The sequence below is a fragment of the Bos indicus genome, chromosome 16 (assembly GCF_029378745.1).
Source record: "Bos indicus isolate NIAB-ARS_2022 breed Sahiwal x Tharparkar chromosome 16, NIAB-ARS_B.indTharparkar_mat_pri_1.0, whole genome shotgun sequence".
Taxonomy (NCBI): Eukaryota; Metazoa; Chordata; class Mammalia; order Artiodactyla; family Bovidae; genus Bos; species Bos indicus.
The window spans coordinates 8,701,930-8,717,216 of NC_091775.1; the positions used below are offsets into that span (position 1 = coordinate 8,701,930).

At 37.1% G+C, this 15,287-nt stretch overlaps 1 protein-coding gene across 2 annotated transcripts in view; it reads left to right on the forward strand.

Moving 5' to 3' along the window:
• The window catches only part of LOC139176326 (zinc finger protein 322-like), a 111,163-nt gene that overhangs the window by 72,494 nt on the left and 23,382 nt on the right, over positions 1-15,287 (forward strand). The window lies entirely within an intron of this gene.

A 15,287-nucleotide genomic window follows, 5' to 3' on the forward strand; every position in this document is an offset into this window, starting at 1 on the left:
TCAGCTTGACAGAGACTACAAAGCGGTTATTACAAGTATATTTCTTTTAAAAGGATTATTACTTTTTTTTTTTTTTTTTTTACTGCTTATAAGAGATTGTAAAATGGAAAACTGAGATAGAATACCCAAAGGGGTCTGATATGAAAGAATTCATTTCAACCTCAAAATCTGGACAAGCATTCACAAAAATTCTGTATTAATTAAACACACACACACACACACACACACACACATACACACAATATACAAGCAAACATGTGGGCAAATGAAAAGATGGTATGTTTCATCCAAGGGAACCTGCATGGAAGAATCAGAACTGATGATTTGGTAAAAAGTAAAATAGCACACAAATCCAGAGGACTTCTCGTATCATAAGTAACTATAATGTTTCATATTAATATGACAGTAACTGGTATAAAGTATAATGTTGGTCAGCTTTGTGTGTCATGTTGGCTAGGCTATGGTCCCAGGTTTCGGTCAAACACTCCTCTAGTTGGCTGCTGTGAAGGTGCTCTGTAGATGTGATTAACATATACAATCAGTTGGTTTAAGTTAAAAGATTCCCCTCAAAAACAGAGATGGGGAAAAAATTAGGGATGAGACTGTGACATAGGAATCCATCCTGCATCTCCCGGTACAAGCCTGACACATAGATTTCATATTTGCTTGCCTCCACATTTATGTGACCTGGAAAGGGAAACAGCAACCCATTCCAGTATTTTTGCCTGAAAAATTCCATCGACAGAGGAACCTGGCGGGCTACGGTTCTTGGGGTTACGAAAAACTCGGACATGACTTAACAACTACTACAACAACAACAGTTATGTGAGCCACTTTCTTAAAATTCCTTTCTCTCTCCCTCTTTCCTTGTTTTTCTTTATTTCTCTAATTATTTATTTGTGCTGTTTCTCTTTCTCTGAAGAATCCTGAGTGATACAAAATATAAATACAAATTTACATTAATTCCTTTATAACATTTCAGAGGACATTGTGCTTATGGAATAAGCTCTGATAGTAATGAAAAGGGAAAGACTGGAAAACAATTTCTGAATTTAAAACAATAATAAAGGAATAAAACACTAAGTTATTAATAGGACCAAAATCAAATTAAGGGAGAAGAAAAGTCATAACAAACTTCCCCTCAAAAGTCATTAGAAGTGGAAATGCAGACTATAAGTCATTAGAAAAGATGAAACATGGGGAATGTGTGAGAGTTCTGATGTATGGGTGGTAAGATTTCCAAAAGGAGACAATTTGTGATAAAGGGATCGTCATTGGTAACATGAATAGTGGATTCTTCAGACTCATTGACTATCAGGGAAAATAATGAAACAAGATCAAAATATGCACTATATTCAATAAAGGAGCAAAGTTTGTTTACCTGCAGAGGAACAAGCACCAGGCAACCTTAGACACAAACCTGCAGAATATTATGAGGAAAACGAACATGAGACAAGAATTCTATGAACAAAATGACATTCATGTTCAAGGGCTAAATAAAGACAGTCTTGCTTATGCAAAGCTCAGGACCATTAACCTCACTTGATTCTTCTTCTGCTACACCTTTCTCTCTGGTCCAATTGAACTCCTCCCAGTTCCTCATAAGAACCTCAGATTTTGCTGTCTGTCCCATGAATCCAGCTTATGGCTTCCTCTGTCTGAAACATGCTGCTTTCTTCTCTTTCGTTCAGCCTTGCTATTCCTTAAGATCTCACTTAAAAATATATATAGATAAAAAATAAACATGTTCTGATTCCTCCACAGAGAAAAGCCTGCACTTAGCCTCCAAAAAGTAGAGTAACTACTTCTTTTCTATACTTCTATATATTTTTCCTTTTCTCATCTCTTTATTTACTGAATTTAAATTTGGATACAAAAACATTGATTTTGTGTATACTTCAAGGAGTTGTGAAAAATCAATATACTCAAGTAACCACCAGGACAATCAAAACAGAGAACATTTTCATCTCTTATTTAAATTGCCTCAGACCACACGCACCTCAATCCCCATCTGGTTGGTTGATGACTGTTTTCTATACATAGATTAAAATTTTCTAGTAAATCATCTAGTGTATATTCTTTTGTTTCTGGCTTCGTTGCTCAGCTTCATCATTTGTTTCCAGTTTTTGTATGTTATGAAGAAAGATAATATAAAAATACGTGTGTGTGTGTAATCTTGTGGACATGTTTTTTATTTTAAGAGGTATTATTGAGTCTTATGATATCATTCTACTTTAAAGGTGTCTTATAAATGCCATGGAACCAGATGGTTTGCAAAATATCAAATATGAGCATTTGTCTTTTAAAAACAAAGTTTAACTTGTCTTTGAATTTATTCCTACTATCTTATTTTATATTTTCTATGCACCATTAATTCTTCTTCTACCCCCTTTTCTGCATTTGTTTCTTTTAATTTATTCTAAGTGTAAATATAATGAAATATTGAAACATTGAGATCTCTAAGATTTCTGATGATGCAATTTAATGTATTTTTAAAAATTATGCTTTTAAAAATTTGGATTTCTCTTTTTCCACTTCTTCTCCTTGTTGGTTAAGAAAACCGTAAAGATTAAGCTTGGTTGTACAATTAAATAAAAGCCAGACAAGGGTGGGAAGGGAAGACACTGTTTTCAAACCTTCTTCTACCCATTAATATGTGCATATTCCTATGTAAATAAGATTATATACTTCTCTGATTTAAAACAGATCTCACACTATACCTGTTTTAAAATTTTTATTTCTCTTTACGATATGTCATGGAGTTTTATTCTTATATAAATAATCTAGCTCTATCTCAATCTCTTAAAATGTTCATGATATTCCATAGGTTAGACATAGTATAGTCAAAACCCCATTGGTGGACAATTAGGCAGTTAAAATTTATTTTCTCTTAACCAATAACAGTGCTTTGAAGATCCTTCTCTATGCTTCCTTAAGCATAGGTGTGAATGCTTCTTTACACATTTATATCACTTTTTATGCTGAGATATTTTAAAGTAAGTTACCTGTGTGATGCCTATAAATAACCAAGAAATAGAAATGGGTTCACAGAATTTGTCTCTTGTTTTTATTTTAAGGAGTCCTGCCACACTGCTGTCAAAAAGGACTACACCTATTTGCCCTTCTTTGACCTCTACATAAATACCTACCTCCCCACAACCTTGCCACCACTTCTTAAATGTTTGGAAAATCTGGTCTGTCATTTGTCTTCATTTATAGCAGGGAATGTCTTACACAGAAATCCTTAATTGTAGTATTCTCAAACTTAAACATTTTTATTTGATGTTTTCTGCATAACTATTTAAAAAGACTTTCTCTATCCAAAAGTTATAAACTCATGTCTGTTTTTTGTCCTACTGCTTCCATAATTTAAAAAAAAATAAGTTTTTGATCCACCTGAAATACATTCTTATGAATGCTGTGAAATATTAATCTAAACATTTTAAATGTATAGCCAATTTGTGATTATCATAGTAATCACTAATATTTGACAACCCTTAATTGTTCCAGAAGCTTTCAATTTAATTTCACTTTCCTGAGGTTTGAGGATTAAACACAGCATTCAGATGAAGGCACAAGTAAGGCACCAAATGGTTACTTATTTTGCACAATTCATATATATGTTAATTGGTAGAATCAGGATTCTAACCCTAGCAGAATGACCCTGTACTATTCAGCCTTCTAAAACAATTTTCTTTTCCCACAGATTTAAAGTACTAAATTCCGATAAATATATATGTTTGTTTATGAATTTTCCATTATATATTCTTACCCCACACATTAAAATTTCATCTGATCATATTATCCACTCTGCTTACTATTTTTACTGCTTACTATTTTTAATAACTCCTTACAGACCTTACAATCGACTTCAGCCCCTTTAGCCTCCCCCATCTCCTTTCTCTGGAATCTCAGATGAGCGCACAGACCCTTTTCTATGTTATTTCCTTATTTGAGTTACAAAAACCTTCTGGTGCTTATCTGAACAGAGCAAATACTGTCATTTCATGAAACATTCCCTTCTCCATGCCTTTGTTCACACTTCTTCTTACGCCTCATCTTTTATGCCTCATTTGCTGGGTGAGCACATACTAATTTTTGAAGATGAACATAAACATCACCACCTGAGCTTTCCCTCCCTCTCCATCCCAACTAGGTAGGAAGGAACTATTCTTTTCTTCTTTATGTGTCCATACCCTTCCCCTGAGAACTGCATTTATTCAGTGACAATGTGAGTGTCTTCAGGGCAGGACTATATCTTATTATGAATGTAATATGAATTGAATAAATATTTACTGAGTAAATTAATATAAAACAAAGAACATCAAATCATGAGAGCAGTAATGAGGGTATTTATGAAATGGTGCAAGACATTTTAAAATGAGACAAAATACCTTTTTCAAAAGAGTGTCAAGAAGCGAGTGTACTTAAGCACACTCAATTAGTTTAGAACAGAGCAAATGGATAACTGGAAAGATAACTTGTGCTACAGCATGCTAAATGAACTAGTAAATGAGAAAGAAAGGGACTTCTCTGGTGGTTCAGTTGTTAGGACTTTATGCTTCCACTGCACAGGACATGAGTTTGATCCCTGCTTAGGGAACTAAGAACCCACATGCTGTGGGTTGTAGCCAAAAAAAATAATAATAATAAATTATATATCCCATTGATTTAATAGAGAAAGCCAGTCAAAGGAAGCCAGAGAACCTTGTCTTGAGAGAATTAGATCTGAGGGACTTCATAATCATCATCTGCTGCTGCTGCTGCTAAGTGACTTCAGTTGTGTCTGACTCTCAGCGACCCCTGGACTGCAGCCTGCCAGGCTCCTCCGTCCATGGGATTTTCCATTTCTATCTTAATCACCACTCAGCATCTCTACCTCTACATCAAGTCTCTATGATTTCTCAAATTGTAATAGTTTCCTAGTGGTTGTCCTGTTTTTGCCTTTGCCTCCCTACCATCTCTTTCAGGATGATTTTTTAAAATTATAATTCAAATAATGTCCTCTTTTAATCAAAACCAGGACAGTAATTTTGAGTCCATTCAGCTTCCTAATGGGCCATACTGAATATGTCCCTTCATTTTAACTACTTTCTTTGATTTTACCTTCTACTCTTGGATTTAATTAAATACAAATAGTCCCCAAATAATAAAGAAATATATTATTAACTTTTTAATAATTTACATAGAAAAGGCAAAACTGGGAAACAAATTATTAATGAATGACAAGAAGGTATAGAAATAGAATTTAAACCTGGGCATTTTGCTTTTAAAGATCAAATTCGTAACCACTAGACAATATCTGCTTGTTCTTTAGAAACGTGTAAACAAACTTCTTATTCAGTAATAAAACCTTAATTAAATAAAATATTTAACTATTTTGGTATATAATATGATAACATTAAAATTACATTCAAAGAGCAAGATATATAAGAAAACAAATTGGAAAACATAATGCTCAGTAAGACCAAATTTGTTGTAAATGAAAATAGTTTCATAAGACTTCACTAATAATCCTATTCTCTGTTGATGAAGTTACTGTGAATTTTTGTGATTTTTCTTCAACAATTTAGCATTTAAAATTTTTCTAAAATAAACAGTCATTATTTTTAATTTCAGAAATGAAAGCAGGACATTGTCACAACCAAATTTAGCTAAAATTGCTTTCTTTTTTCCCTAAATCAGAAAACTTAGAGAAAAATCAATGACCTAATTCATTAAACTCTTCATGTATAGCCTGATACTTTTCCTTAGATAAGTTTTATTTCTGTTTGAGCAATAAACAAAATTTTGCAGTATGCTTTCAGAGGTAAGTTGCTTTAGGTTCTCTTAAATGTGGTTAAGAGAAGATACATGTACCTGATAGTAATAAAAATAACATTCTTGCCTGGCTTGTGGGCGTATCAGAAGATCCATGTAGATGTAGTGCCAATTGTGTGTTAAGGATGCAGGTTTTCTTCTCTGTGTATTACCTATTGACAGGCTACTGCTAACTGTACTGCACCTTCCTGGATATGTTCCCTTGTCATGTAGATGGTGTGTACACAGAGAATGTAAACTCATCATAACGTGCACTGAAGCAAAATATTACCGAGAAAGTGAAGCTACACAAATAGATAGCATCTAATTTTTTTACAAGCGTCATGACTTTATGATTATCAGGCATCCTGGATATTTCACACTGCTACGCCTCCCCATTAAGATAGATAACCAAGAGATGAGCATCACTTTCATAGGAAAAAAGAAAAAAAGAACCTTAGTTTTCCTTTCGTCTCATCCAAGCAATTTACACTTCAAGGTATTCATAAGGGAAAATATCAACTTTTTTGAATGTATTCAATTATTTGATCATGATTATGCCCTAACTTGTATAAGAGTGCTTTCAAAGCACCTAGAAACTCCCTTCTAATTACTTATTTAATGTATATTGTGTACATTTTAATCAGAAGAAATATTTCAAGGAGGAGCTTAATGGCTAGAGAAGTCACTTTTCCAGAGCTTCAACTGTAGGTTATTTCTATTGCTGAACAAATGACCCTAGAGTTGAATAAGTATAACACCCAGTTTATAGTGTCCTTAGGCTACTGGTAAGAGGTCAGATGTAATTCACTTACCAGCTCTGTTCCAACATTTGTCCCTAGAGAATTTTACCCACAGCCACTTTCATAGGATTTATTTGTCATTGTCATTGGGTGCAGTTCTTTGTTACACTGGTCATTTGGTCAGTACAAGGGGAATGTGCAGCTTTATGGCCCTACAATGGATGGCCTGAAAACTCAAATACCTGTTTGTCTTGTGAATTTAGGAAGCTGGCTATACAAAGAGGATTCTAGTCCCCACTGAGCTTGCAGTTACCAGCAGCATCTCTCTTTTTCTTCTCTTCCTCCTTGTTCCCTGGATTTCCCTGATGGCTCAGACGGTAAAGCGTCTGTCTACAATGTGGGAGACCTGGGTTCGATCCCTGGGTCGGAAAGATTCCCTGGAGAAGAAAATGGCAACCCACTCCAGTACTCTTGTCTGGAAAATCCCATGGACGGAGGAGCTTGGTGCAGGCTACTGTCCATGGGGTTGCAGAGTCCGGCATGACTGAATGACTTCACTTTCACTTTCACTTTTCCTCCTTGTTACCTTTTGGTGGACATATACATGGTCCACTTGAATACTTCTAAATTCCCCCAAACATGTCCATAACTGAATCTAACATATTGTGTTGATTTTTAACTGTGAGTGTGCCAAGCAGGATATTTTTTTCATAACAGATCAATTTAGGGATAACCTTTACTTTCCAATCACACAGAGCTGATTTATGCAACTGTACAGCAAAGCTATTGGCTAAAGACTGAGACTGTGAATGTCCAAATATTTTCTAAAGGGTGAGACCTCCTATTTCACTGATAATTATTCAGTTGTCATCTCGCTCCTTCAGTGTTGTTCAGTTACTGAGTCATGCCTGAATATTTGCTACCCCCATGGACTGCAGTATGCCAGGTTCCTTTGTCCTCCACTGTCTCTGGAGGTTGCTCGAGTTCATGTCCACTGAGTCATTGATGTCATCTAACCGTCTCATACTCAAAAGGAGAAGGTTGTCCCCTTCTCCTCTTGGCCTCAGTCTTTCCCAGCATCAGGGTCTTTTCCAATGAGTCACGTCTTTTCCAATGAGTCAGCTCATTGCATCATGTGGCCAAAGTATTGGAGTGTCATCTTCAGCATCAGTCCTTCTCATGAGTGATTCAAGGTTGATATCCTTTAGGATTGACTGATTTGATCTCCTTATTGTCCAAGGGACTCTCAGGAGTTTTTCCAGCACCACAGTTAGAAAGCATCTTGCCTTGCCTTTCCCATTAAGGATTTATTGTACTGAAAGCATATGTTTGCTGGTTTCCAAATAGCAGTACAGCCCTCCTTCCAGGCTCTCCCATTGGTAAACCAGACAACCTGCCTTGCCTTGTCTGGGAGAGACTGAATACTTTACGCTACACTGCTGATACTGCAGGGTGGTCTCATAAGGCCTCTGTGTTTTATACTATGGATGGATAAGTAAGTTCTCCTAAGCCTCTTCCCTAGGGAGTATATCTGATTCACTCCACTTTCTGACCAAACTTTGTTACAAGGTTCGCTGCCTTTTTGACTGTCTCTCTGACACCACTTAAAAGTTGGCTTAAAGCTCAACATTCAGAAAATGAAGATCATGGCATCCGGTCCCATCACTTCATGGGAAATAGATGGGGAAACAGTGGAAACAGTGTCAGACTTTATTTTTGGGGGCTCCAAAATCACTGCAGATGGTGACTGCAGCCATGAAATTAACAGATGCTTACTCCTTGGAAGGAAAGTTATGACCAACATAGATAGCATATTCAAAAGCAGAGACATTACTTTGCCAACAAAGGTCTGTCTAGTCAAGGCTATGGTTTTTCCAGTGATCATGTATGGATGTGAGAGTTGGACTGTGAAGAAAGCTGAGTGCCGAAGAATTGATGCTTTTGAACTGTGATGTTGGAGAAGACTCTTGAGAGTTCCTTGGACTGCAAAGAGATCCAACCAGTCCATTCAGAAGGAGATCAGCCTTGGGATTTCTTTGGAAGGAATGATGCTAAAGCTAAAACTGCAGTACTTTGGCCATCACATGCGAAGAGTTGACTCATTGGTAAAGACTCTGATGCTGGGAGGGATTAGGGTCAGGAGGAGAAGGGAACGACAGAGGATGAGATGGCTGGATGGCATCACTGACTCAATGGACGTGAGTCTGAGTGAACTCGAGGAGTTGGTGATGGACAGGGAGGCCTGGCGTGCTGCGATTCATGGTGTCACAGAGTGTCAGACATGACTGAGTGACTGAACTGAACTAAACTGAACTGACAGCACTTAAGACTAGGTCAAAATTCCAAGTCAAAAATCATTGTGTTCCTTAGGGATGACTTTGATAACAAAGTGCAGTAGGAGCAAGAAAGACATTACCTTTAATTAGATCTTAGTAGCTGCTTCAGGTGGATTTCCTGTCTGAAACCCTAAAACACTTTCACTGAGAGGATCTGTGGATTTTGGTCATAGGTCCTCATATATGGGTCCTGATACTTCTAATATCAATAAGGAGTTAGATCATAAGACCTAGTATAGTAACCACTGCTGCTAAGTCTCTTCAGTTGTGTCCAACTCTGTGCAACCCCATAGATGGCAGCCCACCAGGCTCCGCTGTCCCTGGGATTCTCCAGGCAAGAACAGTGGAGTGGGTTTCCATTTCCTTCTCCAATGCATGAAAGTGAAAAGTAAAAGTCAAATCACTCAGTCGTGTCCGACTCTTAGCGACCCAATGGACTGCAGCCTACCAGGCTCGTCGGTCCATGGGATTTGCCAGGCAAGAGTACTGGGGTCAGCTGCCATTGCTGACCACTAATTGTTAATCTGATTTGTAAGGCTATACCCATTCACCTTGGTTTGTTGCCCATCCTGTGAGTCTTCACTATATAAATACAATTAAAACACTTGGAAAAATCAAAATAGTCTAAGAGTAGACTATTTCTGCGGAAAAGGCAATAGCACCCCACTCCAGTACTCTTGCCTGGAAAATCCCCTGGGTGGAGGAGCCTGGTAGGCTGCAGTCCATGGGGTGGCAAAAAGTCGGCCAGGACTCAGCGACTTGACTTTCACTTTTCACTTTCATGCATTGGAGAAGGAAATGGCAGCCCACTCCAGTGTTCTTGCCTGGAGAATCCCGGGGATGGGGGAGCCTGGTTGGCTGCCGTCTATGGGGTTGCACAGAGTCGGACACGACTGAAGCGACTTAGCAGCAGCAGCAGCAGACTATTTCTGAATAGTCTACTGTTAACCTCCAGGAACAAATATTTCCTAGAGCAGTGGTCCCCAACATTTATGGCACCAGAGACCTGTTTTATGGGAGAAACAGGAAGACAGTTTTTTCACAGACGAAGGGGTAGGGGGATGGCTTCAGAATGATTCAAGCATATTACATTTATTGTGTACTTTATTTCTATTATTGCATCAGATCCACCTCAAATCATCAAGCATTAGATCCTGGAGGTTGGGGACACCCCTGTTCTAGAAGATGGGAAACCATACAAATTGGCCAGATAGAGCATTTTAAAAGTTAATTAGTGAGAATTGAATTTCTGGCTTCAACTATTTCTTTAATTAGAATAAGGGCCTTTTGACACTTTACTGGAATTCTAAGTTGCTTTAATGTTAACTAACAGAGAGATTAGGCAGCTCTAACTTTCACATTGAGCAAGAAAAACTAAAAAAAAGCTTGGCATGAGTGAAGCGGCTGTTGGTCAGTATTCCTGTGGAAAGAGCGCATGTGACTTGCTCCATTCATATGTAATACCTGTCTCAATTATGTGCCCAGGTAAAGTCAGTGCAACAACTGTGATATTTCTAATATTTAAATAACTCAAATAAAATTATAATGAAATTAAAATGAAAACAGTAACACTTGGAGAAAAATATAGTTTATTTGTATTATATAATAAATATCTAAAATTTTAATGAAATAGATTTACTATAAGAACAAAATTCCATTAAGAAAAAGATGAAATTATGCCATTTGCAGCAACATGGATGGACCCAGAGATTATCATACTAAGTGTAGTAAGTCAGACAAAGGGAGATATCATATGATATCACTTATATGTAGAATCTTAACAAATGGTACAAATGAACTAATTTATAAAGCAGAACCTAAAGGGAAAAGTGAGTGGAGAATAAAGAAATTGAGATTAACATTTACATACTACCAATCAAATCCCTTATGATTATACAGTGGAATTAAGAAATAGATTTAAGGGCCTAGATCTGATAGATAGAGTGCCTGATGAACTATGGAATGAGGTTCATGACATTGTACAGGAGACAAGGATCAAGACCATCCCCATGGAAAAGAAATGCAAAAAAGCAAAATGGCTGTCTGGGGAGGCCTTACAAATAGCTGTGAAAAGAAGAGAAGCAAAAAGCAAAGGAGAAAAGGAAGGATATAAACATCTGAATGCAGAGTTCCAAACAATAGCAAGAAGAGATGAGAAAGCCTTCTTCAGTGATCAATGCAAAGAATGGGAAAGACTAGGGATCTCTTCAAGAAAATCAGAGATACCAAAGGAACATTTCATGCAAAGATGGGCTCGATAAAGGAAATAAATGTTATGGACCTAACAGAAGCAGAAGATATTAAGAAATGGCAAGAATACACAAAAGAACTGTACAAAAAAGATCTTCATGACCCAGATAATCACGATGGTGTGATCACTGACCTAGAGCCAGACATCCTGGAATGTGAAGTCAAGTGGGCCTTACAAAGCATCACTATGAACAAACATCACAAGTGGAGGTGATGGAATTCCAGTGGAGCTGTTTCAAATCCTGAAAGATGATGCCATTAAACTGCTGCACTCAATATGCCAGCAAATTTGGAAAACTCAGCAGTGGCCACAGGACTGGAAAAGGTCAGTTTTCATTCCAATCCCAAAGAAAGATAATGCCAAAGAATGTTCAAACTACCACACAGTAGCACTCATCTCACATGCTAGTAAAGGAATGCTCAAAATTCTCCAAGCCAGGCTTCAGCAATATGTAAGCCGTGAACCTCCTGATGTTCAAGCTGGTTTTAGAAAAGGCAGAGGAACCAGAGATCAAATTGCCAACATCCGCTGGATCATCGAAAAAGCAAGAGAGTTCCAGAAAAAAAACATCTATTTCTGCTTTATTGACTATGCCAAAGCCTTTGACTGTGTGGATCACAATAAACTGTGGAATATTCTGAAAGAGATGGGAATACCAGACCACCTGACCTGCCTCTTGAGAAATCTATATGCAGGTCAGGAAGCAACAGTTAGAACTGGACATGGAACAACAGACTGGTTCCAGATGGGAAAAGGAGTACATCAAGGCTGTATATTGTCACCCTGTTTATTTAACTTCTATGCAGAGTACATCATGAGAAACGCTGGGCTGGAAGAAACACAAGCTGGAATCAAGATTGCTGCGAGAAATATCAATAACCTCAGATATGCAGATGACACCACCCTTATGGCAGAAAGTGAAGAGGAACTCAAAAGCCTCTTGATGAAAGTGAAAGTGGAGAGTGAAAAAGTTGGCTTAAACCTCAACATTCAGAAAACGAAGATCATGGCATATGGTCCCATCACTTCATGGCAAGTAGATGGGGAAACAGTGGAAACAATGTAAGATTTTAGTTTGGGGGGCTCCAAAATCACTGCAGATGGTGACTGCAGCCATGAAATTAAAAGACGCTTACTCCTTGGAAGGAAAGTTATGACCAACCTAGATAGCATATTCAGAAGCAGAGACATTACTTTGCCAGCAAAGGTTCATCTAGTCAAGGCTATGGTTTTTCCTGTGGTCATGTATGGATGTGAGATTTGGACTGTGAAGAAGGCTGAGCACTGAAGAATTGATGCTTTTGAACTGTGGTGTTGGAGAAGACTCTTGAGACTCCCTTGGACTGCAAGGAGATCCAACCAGTCCATTCTGAAGGAGATTAGCCCTGGGATTTCTTTGGAAGGAATGATGCTAAAGCTGAAACTCCAGCACTTTGACCTCATGCAAAGAGTTGACTCACTGGAAAAGACTCTGATGCTGGGAGGGACTGGGGGCAAGAGGAGAAGGGGACGACAGAGGATGAGATGGCTGGATGGCATCACTGACTCGATGGACGTGAGTCTCAGTGAACTCCAGGAGTTGGTAATGGACAGGGAGGCCTGGCGTGCTGCGATTCATGGGGTTGCAAAGAGTTGGACACGACTGAGTGACTGACGTAATATAGAAAGTAGATAACCAACCAGGATCTGTTATATAGCACAGAGAACTCTAGTCAATATTCTGTAGTAACCTATACGAGAAATGAATCTGAAAAAGAATAGGTATATGCATGTGTATAACTGAATCACTCTGCTGCACAGCAGAAACTAACACATTATAAATGTTGTGTTTATTTATTGTTCTCCAATAAATATTAATTTTAAAAAATTTAATAATCAAGTTATATGCATACAAATATATATGGGGTTTTAGCAAGTTTCTTGGCATGTATTGCACTTTCCAAATATAGTTGTCATTTTGGATATGGTGAAATAATAACTCAGGGAAATATATTTCATGTTTATGTACAGAATGTTTATGTGTATGTATATATAAATATATATGTATATGCATGCTTATATATTTAAACTTAATTCAAAAAAGCATGCTTATATATTTAAATTTAATCAGAAAAAATACACAATTTCTTTATTCCACTTTTTCTGATGAAAGCATTGCTAGTATTTCAGAGAACAATTTCCTTTTTCTTTTTTATGAAAAAGTTTATCAAAGCATAAAAATATGTGTTGTTTTTATAGTTTCAGAGTAAATGATAGTAAATTTCACACACCATTTAGAAATGGTTCCAGCCCCTTGCACTCTGAAACACAGTTCCTGCACTATATTTTCTCCTTCTTTCTTCTCCATAGGGGCAAAAGTTATATAAACTTGCCATCTGCTCTAAGACTTTCTAGCCATCACAACTGCAGTTAAAACCATGCAAATAATTCAGTTCAGACAAGAATGATGCCTTAATTTTCATTTATTCTAGTGTAATTCAATTAAATCCATTAAGGCCACTTTCTCACTCCACAAGGTTACTCAGGTTCTTGTTTGCTTCCATTTAAGAATCCCAGACAAATTCAACATACCTCCATAATTTCATTCCTACAAAGCCTATTTTGTATAGCATCCTGACTCATACATTTAACTGCTAAAATGAGTTTTACCAATTTATTTTATATAGATACATTGTTACTATGATTAAAATTGTTTTGATATTGAATAAAAATATCTTTGTTGAGGAAGAAAAATCACCTAGGAGTCTATTCATGCCCTATAACAAGGTGAAAACATATGCAGAAAGGAACATAATACATAGGACCCCAAAGATGAAGAATATGATTCTGGGGCTGCTTCATCTTCATTGGGGGAAAAAAAAAAAAACTCATACAATGCACAGAAATACAATATCATAATAGCACAACTATAGGGTACTGTTGTAAATTCCTACACTGGAAAGATTGTCAGGCTTTCATCCTGAGTCTCTAGCTTCCTGTTGAGTCCACAGTAAGATGTTTATGGATTCCATTTTGAACAAAATATTTTGGGAAGGCAGATGAGGAACAGAATACATTTGGGAGCACTTGGGTAGGCCTATTTGAGGAGTCTTTGATGATTAATAAAATTTGTCAGGTTAATAAACAGATGAAGATATGTCAGAAGAAACAGCAGGTTATTCCTGTAGTGATTTTCTGAACTCTTGCATGACTCAAAATTAATAAAAGTTCCTGTAGGATATTCTAATATTTCCAGCTAAAACCTCATCCATGTGTTCAGTTGACAAATATTTATTGATTGCTGACTGCGTGCGTGGGGATAAAGAGGTATTAGAGACATACTGAGCTTATTATGTGAGAAAAAGTGAGAAAAAGTAGAAAGGGGGTGTAGTCATAGGGTTGTGACAGGGCTAGGATAAGGTAAGGATAAGGTGTGTGAAACACGCAAACAGGCATCTGATCCCATCTGGACATTTAGGAAAAAATCAAGAATTTAAGTTCTGCTAATTTTTTTTTTTTTTCTTTTAAACTGGAGAATAATTGCTTTACAATGCTGTGCTGGTCTCTGCCATAAACCAATGCAAATCAGTCATAATTATATATGTGTGTTTTGTACGCTTGGCAAAACTAACGAAGCAGGTCAAAGGCAAAAAGAATTTTGCTCAAAGAAAGCACTGGTCATAGCAAACACTCTCTTCCAACAACACAAGACTCTACACATGGATATCATCAGATGGTCAACACCGAAATTAGACTGATTTTATTCTTTGCAGGCAAAGATGGAGAAGCTCTCTGCACTCAGCAAAAACAAGATTGGAAGGTGACTGTGACTCAAATCATGAACTCCTTATTGCCAAATTCAAACTTAAATTGAAGAAACTAGAGAAAACGATGAGACATTGCAGGTATGGCCTAAATCAAATCCCTAACAATTATACAATAGAAGTGACAAATAAATTCAAGGGATTAGATCTAATAGAGAGACTACCTGAAAACTGTGGATGGCGATTCATGACATTGTGCAGGAAGCAGTGATCAAGACCATCTCCAAGAAAAAGAACTGCAAAAAGGCAAAATGGTTGACTGAGCAGGTCTTACAAATAACTGAGAAAAGAAGAGAAGCTAAAGCCAAAGGAGAAGAAGAAAGATATACCCATTTCAATGCATAGTTCCAAAGAA